The sequence below is a fragment of the Phyllostomus hastatus genome, unplaced genomic scaffold (genome assembly GCF_019186645.2).
Source record: "Phyllostomus hastatus isolate PE091 unplaced genomic scaffold, TTU_PhHast_1.1 phas_contig_113, whole genome shotgun sequence".
NCBI lineage: Eukaryota > Metazoa > Chordata > Mammalia > Chiroptera > Phyllostomidae > Phyllostomus > Phyllostomus hastatus.
The window spans coordinates 7,336,684-7,358,739 of NW_025333530.1; the positions used below are offsets into that span (position 1 = coordinate 7,336,684).

The 22,056-nt window shown below is 40.8% G+C and overlaps 1 pseudogene; it reads right to left on the reverse strand.

Annotated features, from left to right (window-relative positions):
• Nucleotides 1–430: 430 nt before the first annotated feature.
• LOC123817555 lies at nt 431–2,408 on the reverse strand (annotated as a pseudogene).
• Nucleotides 2,409–22,056: the final 19,648 nt, after the last annotated feature.

A 22,056-nucleotide genomic window follows, 5' to 3' on the forward strand; every position in this document is an offset into this window, starting at 1 on the left:
AAAAGTTTCTTTTAAAGTTTCAATATAAGGAAACTCTTATCAAAATCCCTGAAATGGGTAGATGAAGCCGTCCCATTGACTTGGCTACTTGTTAACTCAAATATTGTTTTCTTGATCACAGTATAAAATAAAAACCACAGAGAAGCAAACACCCTTATAAAAAGCAACTTAAATTTATTAGCCAAACACTGAAAAGGAATATCTACAGAAAAGCTTATAACTTGTCTGTACTTCGTTGTACAGCGCATTTATAGTTCAAACTCGTATTTATTTCCACTCTCTCTTCTGTACAGAGAACAATCCCTTCAGAGACATCATTAACTCCTTGTGTTTCTTTAGAATACCTGAGAAGGGCAAGGCTCAGAGAGAGACACCCACTCAAATGCAACAGGTTTCTGATCCTGGGACTTCCACAAAACATCTGCCACTATCAGAGGCCCAAGATTTTCATTATAGCATTCTGCTTACACCTGAAACTCAGAAAGGCTCTGGATAAAAAGGGGAACTTGCAATGTCCATTACATGCCACAGACTGTCCCTAGGTATGTTCTAGCAACTGATCTTCACCAGAGGTAGGTAAGTCATATGCATGTGTTTCAAAATTATCCTGAAGTTCCTGTAGATGAAGTTTTTTGTTTGTTTGTTTTAATCTTACCAAGGGACTCTGTCTGGCTGACTGTGGACCCCATTTGTTCTTTTCTTTTGATTAGGTGAGTCTTGATACTGTTTGCTGGCATTTCCCCTCATAATTTGATTCCTTGCTTTTAAAAGATCAGACATTTCAGAATAATTATCATATGGATTTTGCTGCAGTGGTTGCCTGTGCTTTCCCCATTGGTCACCAAAAGAAACTTTAAGAAAAAAAACTGCTGATTGTGCTGGCATGTGGTTTGACTCCCTTTTTCCACAGTGACTTTAGCTTGTGAGATACTGAAACTGGTAACCTGGCCAGTATGGTGGCCTGGCCAGGGTGGGAATGGGAGAGAATGGGAGGGGCCACAGGGGAAGTGCCATGTTGCCCGGGTAACCAAGTGAGTGCAGGTGGACAGATTCCCCCACCTCCAGGCAGAACCCAGCAAGAGGAAGTTGCGCTGAGCATGCGCAAGGCTGAGGAGGGTGATTGACTAACGGAAAAGCCCTCCTACACCCTTTCAACCAATGAAAACCTGTCCGTCTAGACTGGGAAAAGACGGGATTGGTTGGGGGGAAGGAACTACATGATTCCAAAGTGCGCAGATGTTGGAGCACCAACCCTAGGCCACAGTGGTAGCTGATATAAACTGAGAGAAGGGGGAGACAGGCTTTTTCTTGGGCCCATCAAACTGACATGTGGGCTGTGAGCTTGCAGAACCGGCTGGCCCTGGAAGCCACGTGGCCAGTGGTGGCACCGAAAAGGAGGGAACATGAGCCCTGACAGTGGCTGTGAGAGAAGGTGAGCTGCTTGGAGGATGACTCAGGGTCGCCTGCAATTCCCAAAGGAAATTTTGAATGGAAGAAGGAACTCTGGCAGCAGCCTGGGACTGGTCCGGCAGAGAGTGGCAGGGTTTTTCTCTGGGTTTTCTGGAGGCTTTGAGACAGGAGCCTGCCATCCCAGGTTGTGCAGCTTTTGAATAAAAGACCTCTTTCCTTTTCTCACCAAATCTCTGCCTCTGGAATTTGCCTGTGGGTGGTTGCAGGCAGCTGAACCCCACTCATTCACTAGCACTACTAGCTGAAGAAAATCCGTTGTCACAGTCAGGAATCTCCAAATCTTTGAGAAAGCCAGCCCTCTAAGGGGCTGATAAAAGGAATAATCATAAAAAGTTGTTAGGAGCCAAACAAGTTTGGATTTTGGAGTCATTTCATTTCTATGACATGGCAATTTCTATGTGGAAAACCACGTAGAGTTCTGAATTTCTCTTCTGGTTTTCAGGTTAAATTTTGTGTCCTTTGGAGTTCCTGGAATGATGTACAAATGAGCAAGCTGGTCACTTATTTGAAGTTCAATGTAATCATTGTTACAAATATAACATTTGCTATCAAAACCAGTTTCTTAAAAGACTATTATAGCAGTAAAATCATGAGGGTGCTGCTTCTTCATTTACTTTTCCTATTTTAAATGCCCAGCCTGATTTTGCTAGGTACCGTTGAACCAGTAGTACATTTTCAAGTGTCTTATCAAGAATAATTGCACCATATATTGATACTCCCATTTTATATTCCTTCCAGTCATCCAAAATGTTTTCCACATCTTCACCTTGAGGCAGAAAAAAATGGAAAATGACAGAAGACAACTTTAGTAAAGTCTCTTAACCCACACTGAAGTAACCCTAATATGCTCTGCATGTAAAAGCCAAGCAAAACCAATGGGCAAGTTCAAACTGAAAACACAATAAAGTTGTATGGCAGAAATTAATATAATACGGCATGCTAACTATACTTTAATAAAACGTTTTTTAAAGGATAGATGAGCTGGTAAATAAATGGGCGAGTGAATAAATGGGTGGGTAGACAAGAGGACGGATGAGTGAGTCCTGGAATGGAAGGTTAGCCCAGAGCCCCCTGACCAACACACTGATTTTCCTTCTTGCTGTCTCTAGCCGCTGCCACTGTTGTAGGTCTGCTAGTTGTCCCTTTCAGCCTGGCCTCCCTATTCACAAAGAAAGCCTGTGGAGCCTCCTCTGTGTACCGTAGTAAACAGAGCCAGCTGGGCTAGGGCTATGTGACCACCGTCCTCAACTAATGCTAAAAACTTAGGCATATATCATAAAGAAATCATTTGGCAGAGGAAAAAGGCAGTAAGACCATGGTTCCCGAACTGGGTGCTAAGGTAACTCAGAGTGCCACTGTGAACTCAGAAAATTTTTTAGGGAAACAGCGATACTCCACATCTGTTGAACACTAGCATGAGTGAGTTCACAAACTATATTACCTTCCTATCAATGACTTTATTACTTTGCACAGCTAGATTTCCAGCAAGCAGCTGCTGTAATAAAAAGCAAGTATTACATGAAAATCGCTGTGGCTTAGGAAGTAAAGATGGTAGTGTCCAACCTGATTCCAACATTTGAGAAGCTATGCAAAGCCCAACAGGTGCTTTACACACATCTGACTAGTAATTGTACTTATGTAAGAATGAAATAGAAATTTAATTTTCTTTTGACTTATGCATATTATTTTTTTCAAATGGCTGCTAAATTGTTAGGGGATAAGTACTTATTAAGTGGTTTGAAGCTAATGACTTGTTAAGTGGCACTTTTGGCCTGAGGTGCCATGACCTGAGAGAGTTAGAGAACTTCTACACTGTCAGGAATTGCTTTGGGTTCTTAATCACACCCTCAAACCGAAGACAGTCTAGATTAGATGCCCAGTAGAGGGGATGGTTCAGTTAGTTTTAGACAGTGACTTGAGGTATATTCTACAGTTTTGAAAACAGACTGTAAAGAAGACAGTTTAAAACTATTAAGTGAAAGGAAAACTAGATACAACTGGATTCTTTAATGGTGATAACACAAAAAAATATACATGACTGGGAAAGTCTAAATGGAAAAAATAATTTAATAAATCCACTAAATGCAATGTGTTTTCCTGGAGCAGAAAAAGGACATGGAGTAAAAACTAGGTGAAGTCAAATAGTCTGTAGTTTAGTTACTAGTAAAGTATCAGTGTTAATTTCTTAGTTGCAAAGAGTGTACTGGGATCAGCTACCATATTAACATTGGGATAGCTGGGTGAAGAGTATCAGGAACACCTTGTATTGTCTTTGCAACTTTTCTAAACATCTATAATTATTTAAAAACAAAAAAGCTATTTTAAAAATAATGTTTCCACGGGAAGGTTACAGATGGCTCTTTTCTACTTCTTTTTTTTCAAAATTGCCTTTAGTTTAAAAAAACAATATGATAATAACAGCTTTCAGCTACGAGGTCGCTCGTAAGAGGCAGGTATCACATGATGGGCTTTATTCATATAAGTCTCTTGACATCTTTGTGACTGAGGTGTTAGCACCACTTTATCCCCCAGGAATCTGAAGCCCAGAGACATGAAGTCACTTGCCCAAGGTCCCCCAACTACTGAGTGAAAGAGCTGGGATCAGAATCCGTATCTTACCTGATTTCCAAGGCCGTGCCTTTTTCACGCTACTTCAGCTTCCTTCCTGCCTCCTTTTCCTACACACTTCAATCCTCTAAAGCAGAGACTATTACCCAATTTCACAAATGAGAAAGCAGATGTTTAGAGAGAGGAGAAGAGACTTGTCTATGGGCACTGCTGGTTAGTGGCAGAGCCAGAGTTTGCTCCAGGCTTGATTTCAACACCTGTGCACCTTCTGCCAGATATCTGAGAAAAATATGTCTTCAGCATTACAGGAAGTCAACTCAGCCATTTAGAAATAGATATAAGCCCTGTCTGGGTAGCTCAGTTGATTACAGGGTCATCCTGATATGACAAAGATGCTGGTTTGATCTTCAGTCAGGGCACATACATGAGTCAACCAATGAATATACAAATAAGTGGAACAACAAATCAATGTCTCCCTCTCCTCTCCTCTCCTCTCTCTCTCTCTCTCTCTCTCTCTCTCTCTCTCTCTCTCTCTCTCTCTCTCCCCGAAATTGATAAATTTAAAAAGTAGCATTAAAAAAAGACATAAATACAAAAAGTGGGCAGAAACTCTCTCCATCCCTTTCACTGTATGTCCATTTCAGTAAATCTTCATTCCTCCCGAGGCCCCAGGAAGGGGTCCTCTAGAAGCCCACACCCCTCAGGTGAGAACCTGGTCATTTGGGTACCATTAAAGAATTTGGTGATGTCTATGAAACCCATGTTGTTCTCCAAGATGATGTCATGGTAGACCTCCACCAGAAACAGTGTGATGAACTGCATGTAATGGGCAGACAACACGTGTTCAGCTGCCCAGATGGAGAAGACATCATCATAGACAGGTTCTGTGAAGACACCAACACACACACACATGGCAAGAGAATCAGCCAGAGCTCATGGTGCTGCCCACCACTAGAAAAATCCCAGGCTAGCAGTGTTCTGAGCTTCTGTCCTGCTGCAGCAGACAGAGCTCAGGCCAGGAACTAGGAGACCTGGGCTCTGTCATTTCTCCATCAGGAGCCTCAGTTTTTCCCATGTGTAGAATAGGCTAAGCAAATAAGGTGGTAGGTAAGTTTCCTGCTGTGACATTCTGCAAGCAGATGAACTGAGTATGTGCAGGTGTGATCAACACTGACCTGTCCCTGCTCAACAGATAATTTGGGTGGAATAAGTAACTACTCTGGACTCTGGGGAGGGCTATCTGGGGACAGGTGAGACAGACGTCTGGCATTTGTATCCAGCCTTGCCTGAGTGTTTGACTCTTTCCACTATGGCATGTACATCTGTAATAGAAATAACAAGTTATTTAAAGAAAAGTGGACACACAGAGCTTGGAAAACCTCCCTTGCAGTTGACCTCTTCTGACTTGGAGTTTTTGTTTGCAAGAAAGCAAGCTCTAATATTTAAAAGATACTAGACATGAGTTTAAGACAAGGTGCTTATCATCAAGGCTGCTATTGATTGAGTGCTAGGGATAGAGGATCTGACTCAGTAATCTTAAAAACAACTAAGGAACATAGAGAGGGATAAACATAGAGAGGGTCACTTTATCAGAAAGATAAAGTGACCTTTCTAAGCTGGTCACTTTGAATCTAGCACCATTTGACTGCAAAGCCTGTATTCTTCAAGCATTAGATCATCTTCTCCCCCAAATGAGTTTCCACAGTTAACCCATGGTGGGGAAATGCAATGAACCAGAGAGAGCTCATCTGGATAACTGAGGTTTGTGGTACACTCCCTCCCTACTGCAGCTGTAGAAAACTGAGTGAAGAATTCTGGAGATGTACCAGGTAGGTGACACTGCTGGAAGACAACAGAGGACTCCTCGTTGTTGGCAGAAGTGCTCAGGGCCAGAGAAGCCAAGGCAGGGTAGAGACTTTCCACCTCAGAGCCTTCTGAGAGGTTGTCCTCACTACTCACCTGGCTACGCTTCTCCCCCTCGCTGCTTCCCCAGCCCTCCACTGGGGTGCACTCCTTCTCAGGCAGAGCTACATCCATGCTCTCCCAGCTGTCCTACACAGCTAGCTCCTCACAGGGAGCCTCATCCCAGGAAGTGGTGGCCTTGCTGCTCTGCCCATCATCCACACTGCTGTCCCTGGGTCGAATCACCAGGGAGGCATTCTGCTGGGCACCCATGACTGTCCCTACACAGGCTGAGGTTCAAGTGCTCCAGGAGGCCAGAGGAGAAATTGTGGGGGGAGAATGGACAGAGTCCCAGAACAGGTACCATTCACCAGGTTCCCACTGGGGACGTTGGGCTGTTTCTCTTTCAGCCTACATTCTGCCTGCACCTTCTTGACTTCATCCAGAGACTCAAACACCTGCACACAAGGTGCACAAAGACAAATGGACTGGGATGGACACTGTGGAGCTGCTTCCAGCAGTAACCTAAATATTCATCAACAGGGAATTGATTCAAACATGGAACATGCACCCTGGCTGGGTGGTTCAGTTAGTTAGAATGTCATCCTGTATACCAAAGGGTTGCAGATTCAATCCCTGATCAGGGCACATGACTGGGTTGCAGGTTCAATCCCTGGTTGATCTCTAGTTCAAATGCATGCAGGGGCAACCAACTAATGTTTCTCTCTCTCTCCCTCCCTCCCTTGTTCCCCCTCTCCTCCTCTCTCTCCATTCCTCTCTCTCTAAAATCAATAAACATATCCCCATGTGAGAATTAAAATATATATATGGAACATGCATGTAATGGAATACTATACAGTCAGTAAAAAGAGTAGGGCAGAACAAAATGTAATACATGCTCCCATTTGTAAAGAATAGAAAAGTGACCTATACACATTATAATGCATAGAACAACCCATAAGGAAACAAGGAAGCATTGCAATTGATTTTGTGGAGGGATTACTAAGGAATTTAAATGGAAGGAGAATACTTTTCATCATATAAAATTATGTGCACATAATTTTTAAAACTAAAATATTAGTTAACAACATAAGGAACAGACTAAACACAGGATATTATATCCTGTGGTTGACTATTATGGATCAGTTTTCAAAAATAGTTAGATGTACAGCTGTCCCTTGAAGAATGTGGGGGTTGGGGCACCGACCACCTGAGCAGTAAAAACTCCAAGTATAACTTTTGGCTCCCCAAAGATGTATCTATGAATACCCTAGTGTTGACCAGCCTTACAAATAACATAAACAGATTATTTCATTTTGTAAATTATATGTATTATATACTGTATTTTTACAATAAAGTAACCTAGAGAAAAGAAAATGTTATTGAGAAAACTGTAAGAGAAAATACACTACCAGTACTATAATATTTATTGAAAAAATCCACAAAGAAGTGGACCTGCACAGTTAAGTTTCTTTTGGTTCCAGGGTTAACTGTACATTAAGTACTGTGGTAAAGCCTCCAGAACACATCTCGAAAGATTTATTCTGGTTCTATGTGTCCTTAGGCCATAGCCCATCAAGGACAGACTGTAGAAGATCATGTCACTTAAAATATTTTTTTTCTATGTGGTTGTGTCATCAACTTGATTTACTGTTAGTGTCAAATGTTTCCATTTTTTAATTTCTTTTTTATTAAATTGCTCTAAATTATATTAAAACTTTTTTACCTAACTACAAAGTCAAAACTGGAAAAGAAGGTATAGTCAGGGAAATGTAGCTTCTTTCCCTACCCCCACTCTATAGGTAACTATTTTGATTAGTTTCTTTTTATCTTTTCATTGTTTTGAAAACAGATGCAAATACACATACATATTAATATTTCTTCTTTTTACACAAAAAGTGGCATAGTATACATGTTTTGCACTTGGCTTTTTTCTTTAATATTAAGTAAAATTGACTCAACATCTCCTCTCAGTGGATGAAATGGAAAGTCATGGAACAATACATACAATGGTATTTATGTAGAAATTTTAAGATTACCAAGCCTTTTAATATATTTTCTGAATATTGTCTAGATATGTCTGTGTATGTAAAGGTATGTATAAGGGTCGGGAGGGATGCACAACAAACTGGTAATAGCAGTGTTATTTCTAGGGAGGGCAGGTGGAGACCAAGGATGGTCAAGGCCAAAGTTAGCTTTCTCTGCAATATTTTAATTTTTTTACAGGGAATTAGATTCATATGTTACTTGTGTAAAAATCTCAATCTTTAATGCTAGTATAAAAGCTAAAATAAATAAACCATAAGTGACATGTAGATGATGGACATCCAAGTCCATTACTTCGGGTTGAAGAGGGGGCTGGGCTGGGAGGTCACCTGTGTACCACTGCTGGAGTTGCTGTGCAGGCTGACGGCTTGGTGGCCAGAAATGCAGCTCCAGGAGGGCTGAGAGAAAAAGAGGCAGGAAGGAGCATGGGTGCTGTTGCATCATCCTGACTCAGGGCAACTACACTAAGCTCAGGAGCAGCTGCTGGGCTGGGCTGGGCTGGGAGTTAGGAAGTCTAGTTTTCTCTGTATTCCTGACTTGAGGGAGACCCTTCTCAAGGCCTCAGGTTCCTATATGTAAAATGAAAGGAGTGGGAGAGTCAGATTCCCCGTTCCCTGAAGCCACACCAGCCCCTGGGCTTCCACCTCCCAACCCGGTGACCAGAAAACCCATCTTTAACTGCTCTGTACTTGAGACTTCTGGCTAACATTTTAGTCAGAGTAATGGATTACATAAATGACCCAATTTTTCACTGCCTTCTCTGTAAATGTGCTTTTTGCCCTCTAACTTCTAGTTCCTGCCTACTCTGATGCAAGGTTTGGCCACAAGACCTGCTTTGGCCAATGGGATGTTAGCAAATTCACCAGGGCAGAGATTGAAAAAGAGTTTGTGTGTATCTGTCTTTATGATCTGTGTTCACTCTAACATACCCAGATTAGCCTGCTGGAAGATGAGACATGGAGCAGAGCTGAGTCACCCCAGGCATGTGAGAGCCCCATGAAGATCAACAAAACTTTGAGTTCACCTTCAGAGTAGAACTGCCCTGCTGACCCACAGATTCATGAATGAAAGTAAATGTGTGTTGTTGAAAGTCATTGACCTTTGGGTGTTGTTTTTTATGCAGTAGTATTGTGGCAATTCTGGCACATCACTAGTGAAGAGAAATAACTTCAGCTTTGGGCCACTAAATTGGAGATTCTGTGAAAACAGACATGTCTGACTTGGTCACTGAAGTATTCCTGGCATTCCAGGGCATTCCTGACAGTACCTGGCACGTGGTAGGCACTCAATAAGGATTTGTTGAATAAATGGAAGCCTGGTTTTGCACTGGATACTTTATATACACTATCTTGTTTAAGCTGCACACAAACCTCCTCTCTAAATGACTATTACCATTTGACAGATGAGGAAAGCAAGGCCCCAGAGCTAGGAAATAGTAGAGCTAGAGTTCAATCTCAGGACTGTCAGACTCCAAAGTCGCCTTCTACCCAAAAACTAGGGGTGAAACTCTGTCCCAAGGCCCCAGACACCCAGTTTCACCATTCCTACCACAGCCTGATGGGGTGGATCCTGGCCTTCACAACCCTCCCTCCATTCCCTGAGATAAGCTGCCCAATACCTCATCACTGATGGTGGAGTCCCAGTGTATCATCCAGTGCAGGTGACCATACAGGCCGGTCCCTGATGAGCATTTGGCCAGGGCAGCCATGTGGGTCCCCTAGTCCCTCTGCCACATGACTGTCTCAGAGCCCAGCCATTCAGCCTTTCAGCCTGTCTAGCAGTCATAGGACCCCTGGGGAAAGCCAGTCCCATAGGAAAGAGCGTAGCTCTGACCTGGGAACCTGGGCCCTGGAAACATCCATTTAGCATTCATGAAGTAATATCCAACATACATGAACTGAGCACCTACTATGTGCCAGGCACTGACTAGGCCCCGGGGATATACAAAAGTAAGCAAGGTTACTTCTTTCTTTCAATCCATCCTTCCCTTCCCTGCCCCACCCCTCCTTTCTTCCTTCTTTCCTTCCTTCCTGTACAAATTCAAATATTTGTTGAGCTTCTACTCTGTGCCAGGCAGTATACTAAGCCTTCGAGATACTGAAGTAAGAAGATTGCTTCTTTCTTCTTTATTACTTTCCTTCTCTCCTTCCACATTCATGCATTCAGTTACTCACTTAATATAACAAGCACCTACTGTGTTCTAGGCACCAGGCTAGGCATATAGGATATAAGATGAGCAAGATGTTCTGTTCGTCCATCCATCCACTCACCCACCATAATTACTGAGGGCCTCCAACATGCCCAGCATGGAGCTGGGTGCTGAGGATACAAAGATGAACAAATCTGACCACATCCTTTACTTACAGCAGTGGCCTCATAGAAGGGCCATAGATTACAAACTTTTTCCTTGTAGTATTTCACCAGAGAGGAGAGGACTTTCAGTCGTTTCTGTGTTACACAGCCCAGGTGACTCAGGTGTAGAATCCACCATACCTCTGGGCACAGATAAAACATACGAGCTGGTGGAAGGATGAGAAAGAGAGAGGTCAAGGAGATTGACCCCTGCCCAAGTTGGGAGTGGCGGAAAACCCTTTAGCTCTTCAGGGCTTCCAGAAAGAGGTTCTGGGTTTATCCTGCCCAAGGGCTTGTCCTGAGTAGATCCCTCCCATCAACCTCCTGAGGACTAATCCAAACCCACCTCTTCATTTCTACTGCCATCCTAGGCTAGACCTCCATGACCCTACACCTGGATGACCCCAGCAACCTCTTTCCAAGGGCCTCCCTGCCCCAGCCTAGCCCCTCTTACCATCTACCACTCAGCAGCCTTCATCCTTGTTTCCTCTCCAGCCCCACCTCTCACTGCTGCTCCCACTCCCCTTGCCCTTCATGTTCCTGCAACCCACCTCCATCATGCCCTTCTACCCTTCCCCACAAAAGCACACACAGACACACAGACCTCTCAGTATGCAAGAGCCTTCTCTAGGGATTTGCAGTGTTGTCACCTCTTCCTAAGGCCCTTCTTCACCCTCCTTGGCTGGAAAGCAATTCCTTAAAGAATTCAGGTAGACTTCTACCCAGCATAGGTGCCTCCTGCATGATCTTACCGCCTCAGTGCTTGCCTGCACCTGACTTTACACAACCCCACTCAACTGGCAAGGACTTCATCTAATGCAGCTTTGGATCCTCAGTCCTTAGCACAGGGCCCAGCACACTGGATTTCTCAGTCACTGTCTGCACAGGAACTCACCAGGCATGCAGTGAAGCATGGAGAGGCCTTACATGGGCACTGAGGTAACTTAGACAGTTTATGGGCACAGCTGTCATCATATGGAACCACAGTGTGAGAAAGTTTCCATTTTCATCTCTCCTTCAACTTTTCTTATTAGGGAAAAGGCCAGTCTGGTGCCATCATGTAATCTCCCTTTTTAACAAAGTGAAAATAGGCCTCAGTCAGGCTACCACATCTAAGTAGAACAGAATTATATTATTTTTCCATATTCTACTTATTTATATAGTTTCCTTTTACATGGTAAGTTGTATTGCTTTTCTATTGATGGCAGGGATATAAAATAACTTCTTAAATAAGTTATATACATTTCTTTTATTTTAACTGTTGTTCAAGTACAGTTTTGTGTCTTTTACTCCCATCCCAGCCCAACCCCCTAGCCCTCCCAAACTCCCTCCCATTTCCACTCCCCCTAGTTTTTGTCCATGTGTCTTTTATACTTGTTCCTGTAAACCCTTCCCCTTTTCCCCTGAAATCCCCTCCCCTCTCCCCTCTGGTCACTGACAGCCTGTTCTCTATTTCAGTGTCTTTGGTTATATTTTGCTTGTTTGTTTGTTTTTTTGTTTAGGTTCCTGTTAAAGGTGAGATCATATGCTATTTGTCTTTCACCGCCTGACTTATTTTGCTTAGCATAATGCTTTCCAGGTCCATCCATGCTGTCACAAAGGGTGGGAGCTCCTTCTTTCTTTCTGCTGCATAGAATTCCACTGTGTAAATGTACCCAAGTTTTTTGATCCATTCATTTACTGATGGGTATCTAGGTTGCTTCCAGCACTTGACTATTGTAAATTGTGCTGCTATGAACATTGGGGTGCATAGGTTCTTTTGGATTGGCGTTTCAAGATATAATCCTAGCAGTGGAATTGCTGGGTCAAAAGGAAGATCCATTTTTAGTTTTCTGAGGAAATTCCATACTGTTTTCCATAGTGGTTGTACCACCCTGCAATCTCACCAACAGTGAACTAGGGTCCCTTTTTCTCCACAACCTCTCCAACACTTCTTGTTTGAGGCTTTGTTTATGATGGCCACTCTGGCTGGTGTGCAGTAGTATCTCATTGTGGTTTTAATTTGCATCTCTCTGATAGCTAGCGATACTAAGCATCTTTTCATGTGTCTCTGGATCCTTTGTATGTCCTCCTTGGAGAAGAGTCTGTTCAAGTCCTTTGCCCATTTTTTAATTGGGTTGCTTGTCTTCTTAGAGTGCAGTCATGTAAATTCTTTATATATTTTGAAGGTTAAACCCTTGTTCTGAGGTATCATTGGCAAATATGTTTTCCCATACAGTTGGTTCTCTTTTTCTTTTAATACTGTTTTCTTTAGCTATGTAGAAGCTTTCTATTTTGATGAGATCCCACTTGTTTATTCTTTCCTTTATGTCCCTTGCTCTAGGGGACATATCAGGCAAAATACTGCTGTGTGAAATATCTGAGATTTTCCTGCCTATGTCATCCTCTAGGACTTTAATGGTGTCACAGCTTATATTTAAGTCTTTTATCCACCTTGAATTTATTTTTGTGTATGGTGTAAGTTGGTGCTTGAGTTTCATTTTTTTTTTTTTCTGCATGTAGCTGTCCAGTTCTCCCAACACGATTTGTTGGAGAGGCTATTGTTACTCCATTTTATGTCACTGCCCCCTTTGTTGAATATTAATTGACTGTAGAGACTTGGGTTTATTTCTGGGCTCTCTGTTCTGTTCCATTGATCCATCTGCCTGTTTTTATGCCAGTACCAGCCTGTTTTGATTACAGTGGCCTTGTAATACAGTTTGGTATCAGGTATTGTGATCCCTCCCACTTTGCTCTTCTTTCTCAAAATTGCAGCAGCTATTTGGAGTCATTCATGGTTCCATATAAATTTTTGAAGTGTTTTTTTCTGTGTTTGTGAAATATGCCACTTGTACTTTAATAGGTATTGCATTGAGTGTGTAAATAGCTTTGGGTAGTATGGACATTTTGATGACGTTAATTCTTCTGATTCATGAACATGGTATATGTTTCCATTTGTTTGTGTCTTCCTTGATTTCTTTCTTCAGTGTTGTGTAGTTTTGTGCACACAGGTCTTTTAACTCCTTGGTTTGGTTTATTCCTAGGTATTTTAATTTTCTTTTTGCTATATCGAATGGGAATTTTTTTTTATTTCTGCTTCTGCTATTTCATTGTTGGTGTACAGAAATGCCTTTGATTTATGGATATTGACTTTGTATCCTGCTATTTTGCCAAATTCATTTATTAGATCAAACAGTTGGGATGGAGTCTATAGGATTTTCAATGTACACTATCATGTCATCTGCAAACAATGACATTTTTTTTTCCTCCTTTCCAATTTGGATGCCTTTTATTTCCTTTTCTGGTCTTATCACTGTGGCTAAAACTTCCAGTACCATATTAAATAGAAGTGGTGAAAGTGGACATCCTTGTTTTGTTCCTGATCTTAGTGGAAAAGATTTTAGTTTTTGCCCATTGAGTATGATGTTGGCTGTAGGTCTCTCATATTTGGCCTTTATAATGTTGGTGTATGCTCCCTCTATTCCCACTTTGCTGAGTGTTTTTATCATAAATGGGTGCTGTACCTTATCAAATGCTTTTTCTGCATCTATTGACATGATCATGTGATTTTTGTGTTTGCTTTTGTTTATGTAATATATTACATTTACTGATTTGTGAATCTTGTACCATCCTTGCACCCCTGGAATGAATCCCACTTGGTCATGGTGTATGATCTTTTTAATGTTTTGTTGAATGCGGTTTGCCAATATTTTGTTGAGGATTTTAGCATCTATGTTCATCAGCAATATTGGCCTGAAGTTTTCTTTCTTTGTTGTATCTTTATCTGGTTTTGGGATTAGGATGATGATGGCCTCATAAAAAGAGTTTGGGAGTCTTCCATCATTTTGGATTTTTTTTTGAATAGTCTGTGAAAGACGGGGATTTAGCTCTTTCTTAAATGCCTTGTAGAAATCTACTGTGAAATCATCCAGACCCAGGCTTTTGTGTGTCAGGAGCTTTTTGATTACCACTTCAATTTAATCTGCTGTTATTGGTCTGTTCAGGCTTTCTGCTTCTTCTTCATTGAGTTTTGGAAGATTATATTTTTCTAGAAATTTGTCCATTTCACCTAGGTTTTCAAATTTCTTGGCATACAGTTCTTCACAGTAATTTCTTACAATCCCTTGTATTTCTGTAGTGTCAGTTGTAATCTCTCCTCTTACATTTATGATTGTGTTTATTTGGGTTCTCTCTCTTTTTTTCTTGATGAGTCTGCTTAAAGGCTTGTCAGTTTTGTTTATGTTTTCAAAGAACCAGCTCCTGGATTCATTGATCCTTAGAATTGTGCTTTTAGTCTCTGTCATTTAATTCTGCTCTGATCTTGGTTATTTTCTTCCTTCTACTTGCTCTGGGCTGTTTTTGTTGTTGTTCCTCGAGTTCTTGTAGACATGGGGTTAGGTTGTTTGTTTGAAATGTTTCTATCTTTTTTCGGTAGGCCTGTATCTCAGGACTGCCTTCACTGTGTCCCATAAGTTTTTGGTTGTTGTGAGTTCATTTTAACTTGTTCCCAGAAACTTTTTTATTTCTTCCCTAATTTCATTCTTGACCCATTCATTGTTTAACAGCATGCTATTTAATCTCCATGATTTTGAGTGTTTTGGGGTTTTTTCCTTTGGGTTGGTTTCTAGTTTCAGTCTCTTGTGGTCAGATAAAATGCTTGATATGACTTCAATTTTCTTGAATTTGTTGAGGCTTGTTTTGCGTCCTATCATGTGGCCTATCTTTTAAAATGTTCCATGTGCACTTGAAAGGAATGTGTATTTTGCTTCTTTGGGATGAAGGGCCCTATATATATCAGTTAAGTTCATTTCATCTAGGGCATTGTTCAATGCCACAATACCTTTGTTGATATTTTGTTTGGAAGAACTGTCCATTTTTGACAGTGGGGTGTTAAAATCCCCTACTATAATTGTGTTGCTATCAATATCTTTTTTGAAGTCCTCTAAGATTTTCTTTATGTATTTGGGTGCTACTATGTGGGGTACATATATATTTACAATACTTATGTCTTCTTGGTGGATTCTTTCTTTGAGTATTATAAAGTTACCCTTTGGGTCTCTCTTTATGGCCCTTTTTTGGACGTCTATTTTGTATGATATGAGTATTGCTACCCTGGCTTTTTTTTTCCTGTCTGTTTGCTTGGAATATTTGTTTCCAGCCCTTCACTTTCAGTCTGTGTAGGTCTTTTGTCCTGAAGTGGGTCTCTTGTAGGCAGCATATGTGTGGGTCATGCTTTTTTATCCATTCAGCTATTCTATGTCTTTTGATTGGAGCATTTAATCCATTTACATTTAAGGTTATTATTAATAGATACTTATTCTTTGCCAGTTTTGTGCCTGTATTCCTGTCTCTCTCTCTCTCTCTCTCTCTCTCTCTTCCTTCCTTTCCTTAAAGCAGTCCCTTTAGCATGTCTTGCAGAGCTGGTTTGATGGAGGTATATCCTTTTAGACTTCTTTTGTCTGGGAAGCTCCTTATTTGACATTCTGTCTTTATTGAGAGCCTTCCTGGGTAAAGTAGCCTTGGTTGCAGGCCTCTGATTCTCATTACTTGGAATATTTCTTGCCATTCTCTTCTGGCTTGGAGTGTTTCCATTGAGAAGTCAGCTGCTAGCCTTATTGGGGCTCCCTTGTATGTTACTTCCTGTTTCTCCCTTGCTGCTTCTAAGATTCTCTTTGTCTTGGAATTTTGCCATTTTAATTATGATGTGTCTTGAAGTGGGCCTCTTTGGGTTCCTCTTGATTGGGACTCTCTGTGTTTTCTGGATTTGTGTGGCTTTCTCTCTCATAAAATTAGGGAAGTTTTCTATCATTACTTTTTCAAATAGGTTTTCTATCCCTTGCTCTTCTTCTTCTCCTTCTGGTATCCCTTACTACATTTCATATTGTCTTGCATTTCTCTTAATCCCCCTTCATTCTTTCTGAGCCTCTTTTCCTTTCTTGCTCTTTCTGGGTGTTTTTTTCTACTTTGTCCTCTAGCTTGCTGATCTGATCTCCTCCTTCATTGACCCTGCTTTTGATTCCTTCTACTGTGCTCTTCAGTTCAGAAATTGTATTCTTCATTTCCTCTTGGCCCTTGTTGATAATTTCTAGTTCCTTTTTTGTGTTGATATAGTTTGCAATGAGTTCATTGTATTTTCCCTGTAGTTTCTGGTAACTCAGTGTGAGCTCATTAAGCTTCCTAATGACCATTGCTTTAAACTCAATATCTGATAGTTGAGTTGCCTCTATTTCATTTAACATCCTTTCTGAGGCTTCCTCCTTTCCTTTCATTTAGGGATTGTTTCTTTGTCTTCCCATTGTCTGTGAGACTCTTCTTGTTAGCCTCAGCTTCTTAAATTGATCTGTTCTGGTGCCCTGGGTTTATGGTGTAAACTTCGGTGGTAGAATACCTGTGAGTTTCAGTGGTGCAGTCTCTTTGATCTCCCAAGCTCACTGGTCTTGGGCTGTCATTTAAGTTGGCTCTTTGTTTGCATTTGGGTTTTGGTTGTTGCTGGGTCTTTCTTTGGTGGTTCCTTTTCACCAGCTGGTTAAATGAGGGTCACTCTGTCCACCACCTCTTGTATTTTGTTGTGGTGGTGAGGGCAGGTTGTGTTGAGGCTGGTTCTTCTGTGTGTACAAGGTTTTGAGGATTCTCTCTTGCTCTTGTTCAGTTGTTTGTACTGGGTATTTGCTCCACTATTTAGCTGTATTTCCAGATAGGTCCTGGATGGAGTTAGTATGGCTCCCACTCCCTCCTTCACCTTCTTCTGTTGTTATTTGTTGGTGGTTCCTTTGTTGTTGGGTTTCTTCTTCCAGTGGGTATCCTGGTGTTCCCTGCTTCCACCTACTCTTTTTTGTGATCATTTGGAGGGGGAAGGCAAAATGGTTTAAGACAGCAAGAGAGTTTTCTATGACATCTACAGTAGCTGCCAGTGGAAAAGAGATAGGAGATCCATTGGCTATGTATAGTGTTAACTGTGATCTTCCACCCAACTAGCCAATTTTTAGAAAGGATGGAAAGAAGATAAGACTCTTGTTGGGGAGGGAAGGATTGTGAGTTGAATCTAGAAAGCAGTGAGATTGTGGGAGGTCAGATTATGAGGTAAGGTGAGAGTAAAGGATAGTAAATAGGTGTAGTGTGTGAGAGAATACAGTTAACCACTACAGTAATAGAGTTCAGGAGACCATGAAGTAGGCTAAGATCTGGGAAGGGTGTTGTGAAGTATTTACAATTGTATGGAATAGCTATTATTTACAAAAATATTAGAGCAACAATATATGACAGAATCTAGGAGATCTGGGTGACAAGAATAGGGAGTATAGGACCTTGAGTAGTGTGCTAATGGGACACAAGTGAAGTGAAGGACAGTAGATTAGCAATACACTATGAAAGAGAGATCAGGGGAAACCTGTCAAATGATACTATATAACCAGCCAAGCAAAGCAGAGTATACAGAAAGAAGAGGAATAACAAAATACTGTTAAAATATAAGATGTAAGAATAATGCAAAAATAATAATAATACAAATATGCAATAACTTGCAGGTTCTCTGTAATAGCACAGTGAAATTTGTCTCACTGTCTCAGCTGTTGTGATACCTCTTCTTTGGGTCCAAGTCTGGTCTTTTCACAGTTCCAGGTTTTTTATTTTTTGTCTCACTTATAGGTGTTAAAAAAAATCAGAAGGAAGGAAGAAGAGATAAAATTGGAAAGAAAGGAAGAAGGAATAAAACAAAAAAGAAGGACAGAGAGGAAAAAGGAAATGAAAGATAAAAATAATAAAAGTTAAAATAAAAAATAAAAATAGAATAAAATAAGAAAGCCTCATGGTTTCAAAGTGGCCATACCAGTTTTTCTGGTCTTGCTGGCTGTAGCAGGCTGAGGGGCTATTGGTATGGCTTTTCTTCCTTCCCGATCTGCACTCAGTCAGCCTCCCAGAGCTAACCTGGTGCCTCTCCCCAGTGCCTTGTGTGCAGGATCCAGGTCTTTCCCCCAGGGTTACTGCTGTGGGCTGGGGTGTGGGCGCACACACACTTAAGTGAGTCAATTTTTAAAGACAAATATTTAGTAAATAGCACAGGGGATACATGGATACAATGTATAAAATACCACCAGGTTTTGAAAATTTACTGTGAATAAAGATTGTAAAATACCTCATTAAAAACTTTTATAACAGTACGTGCTGAAATGATAACATATTGGATATACTGGGTTAAATAAAGTACATCATTAAAATTAATGTCACTTTGATGAAATGATACATACACGTGCACACACACACACGAGTAGATGCAAAGACTGGTGAAAATCCTAGCAAGGTCTGTAATGTAGTTAGTGGTATTGCATTGGTGTTAAAGCCCTGGTTTCATGAGGCACTATAGTTCCACATTTCCACTGCGGAAAGCCAGGTTATGGATACACAGGACCTCTAAATTGTTTTTGAAACTACTTGTGAACATAATTATCTCAAAACAATAAGTGTAAAGTATTAATTGTATCTGTTTCTTTTTACTTTTAAAAACTTGACTACTAAAACACTTAAAATCACAGTGTGGTATTGGATGAAGATTACTAATTATTGTGTAGTATATATCCATGGAAGAGAAAGAGAATAGAGAATCCAGAAATAGATCCATACTCATATGCCCCACTGATTTTTGACAAAGATGCAAAACCAATTTAATGGAGGAAGGATAGCCTTTTTGACAAACATTGCTGGAGTAACTGGACATCCATAGGCAAAAGATGAACTTTGACCTAAATAACACATTGTATACAAAATGAACTCAAAATGGATCACAGACTTAAATGGAAAAATAATATATAAAATTTTAGGGGAGTTCCGGCCAAGATGGAGGTGTAGGTAGAAACATTTTGCTTCCTTGCACAACCAAAAGGAGGACAACAACCAACCTAAAATCAATAAACAACCAAAGTCACCAGAAAAAATCAAACTGCATGGAACTCCAACAAACAAGGAATTAAAGAAAAAATCAACCAGACTGGTAAGGCAGACCACACAGGCTGAGTCAGAAAAACTGAAGCAAAGCAATTGAGGGGCACACTGACTGCTGAGCTAGGCGGAGCTTCGAGGGAGGGATTGACTTAAGGGGAAAACTGAGACTCGGAGCTGACTCTGGACTAAGGCTGGGGTTGCTGTGGTGACAGATATTTCCAGTCTGACAGGACAGTCTATTGGAAAGTGCACTAGAGATGAGCAGGCAAGCTGCACTGTTCCCTCTCTGGCCCCTCCCCTACGGGCACTGTAGCGAAGAGGGTTGCCCTGCCTGAATACCTAAGGCCCCACCCCCTTACAACCTATCAGCTGCACCAAGACAAAGAAATATGACCCAAATGAAAGAACAGAGCAAAACCTCAAAACGAAGCCAACCTACCTGATGGAGAATTTAAAGCCCTGGTAATTAAAATGCTCACAGAACTGATTGAGCTTAGTCAAAAAAATGAAAGAACAAAGGAAAGATATCAAAAATCAAATAAACAAAATATTCAGAAAACCAATGGTGACCTTGAAACCTGGTTTCAAGAAAGAAACCAGGATTCAAAGCAACAATTTAGAACAAAAGGGAGAAATAAACATCCAACTGGATCAGAATGAAGAAACAAGAATACCAAAAAATGAAGAGAGGCTAAGGATTCTCTAGGACAACCTGGAACATTCCAATATCCAAATTATAGGGGTGCCAGAAAGAGAAGAACAACAGCAAGAAATGGAAAACTTACTTGAAAAAATAATGAAGGAAAACTTCCCCAATCTGGTGAAGGAAATAGACCTTCAGGAGGTCCAGGAAGCCCAGAGAGTCCCGAAGAAGTTGGACCCAAAGAGGAACAAACAAAGGCATATCATCATTAAGTTACCCAAGATCAAGAACAAAGAAAAAATCCTAAAATGCAGCTAGAGAGAAGGAGACAGTTACCTACAAAGGAGTTCCCATAAGGCTAACAGTTGATTTTTCCAAAGAAACCTTACAGGCAAGAAGGAGCTGGAAAGAAGTATTCCAAGTCATGAAAGGCAAGGACCTACATCCAAGATTACTCTATCCAGCAAAGCTATCATTTAGAATGGAAGGGCAGTTAAAGTGCTTCTCAGATAAGGTCAAGTTCAAGGAGTTCATCATCACCAAGCCCTTATGATATGAAATGTTAAAGGGACTTATCTAAGAAAAGGAAGATCAAAACTATGAACAGTAAAATGACAACAAACACACAATTATCAACAAATGAACCTAAAAGAAAAGAAAAACAATGAAAACAAAAACTAAGGAACAGGAACAAGTATAAAGGACACATGGAAAAAACTAGGGGGGTGGAAATGGGAGGGAGGTGGGGAGGGCTGGGAGGGTGGGCTGGGATGGGAGTAAAAGACAGAAAACTGTACTTGAACAACAATTAAAATAAAATTTTAAAAAATTTAAGCAAACAACCAAAACAGGAACAGAATCAAATAAATGGACATTATGCAGAGGGAGTTCAGTGGGGAGGGGAAAGGGAGGAATGCGGGGAGGGGGGGAAGGTACAGGGAAGAAGAAGCATAATTAGTGGACACAAAATAGATGGGGAAAGATGAAAATGGTATAGGAAACAGAGGACTCAAAGAACTTATATGTACACCCCATGGACATGAACTAAGGGGGGGAATGCTGAAGGGTTTGGGGGGCAGGGTGGAGGGGGGGAAATTGGGAAAACTGTAATAGCATAATCAATAAAAAGTATTTTTAAAAATTTTAGGAAAAAAGGTAGGAGAAAATCTTCAGAATCTAGGGCAAAAAAATTTTAGGCTTGACACCAAAAACACAATCCATAGAGAAACAAATTGATAAACTGAACCCCATCAAATTTTTTAAAATTTAGCCCTGGCCAATGTAACTCATTTGTTTGGAGTATACCCTGTGACCAAAAGTTTGTGGGCTCAATTCTGTGTCAGGGCACAAATCTAAGTTGCAGGTTCAATCCCCAGTCTGGGTGAGGATGGGAGGAAACCAATCAATGCTTCTGTGTCATATTGATGTTTCTCTCCCTTCATCTCTACCTAAAAGCAATGAAAAGATGTCCTCAGGTGAGGATAAAATTTTTTTTTAATTTTTTCTGACAATGGCCCTATTAAGAAGATGAAAAGACAAGGTACAAACTGGGAGAAAATACTCAAAACCATAAATTCTACAAAGAATTAATATCTACGGTATATAAAGAACTCTCAAACTCAACAGTTAAAAAAATAGAAAATAGAAGACATTAACTGACATTTTACTGAAGATACACCGATCGCAAGCACACACAAAGATGTTTAATGTCACTAGCCATTTGGGAAATACAAATTGAAATCACAATGAAATACCATTTACACACCTATCTGAGAGGCTAACATGAAAAATAGGACAACACTAAACCCTGGTGAAGATGTAGGTGTGAATCACTTATATATTGCTGCTGGGAGTACAAAATGGTACACCCACAGCAAAAGTTTGGCAGTTTCTTACATAAGTTTCTTATAAAACTAACCATAAGACCTAGCAAATATACCCTTGAGTTTATCCTAGAGAAATGACAATTTATGCTCACATGACACCTCAAATGTTCATTGCACCTTTATTTGTAAGAGCTAAAAAATGTACACAAATGTTCATTGCACCTTTATTTGTAAAAGCTAAAAAACCTGGAAACAACCCACCAATCCACCAACGGGTGGAGAGAGAAAGACACTGTGGGGCACCCATACCATGGAACACTACTCAGCTATAAAAAG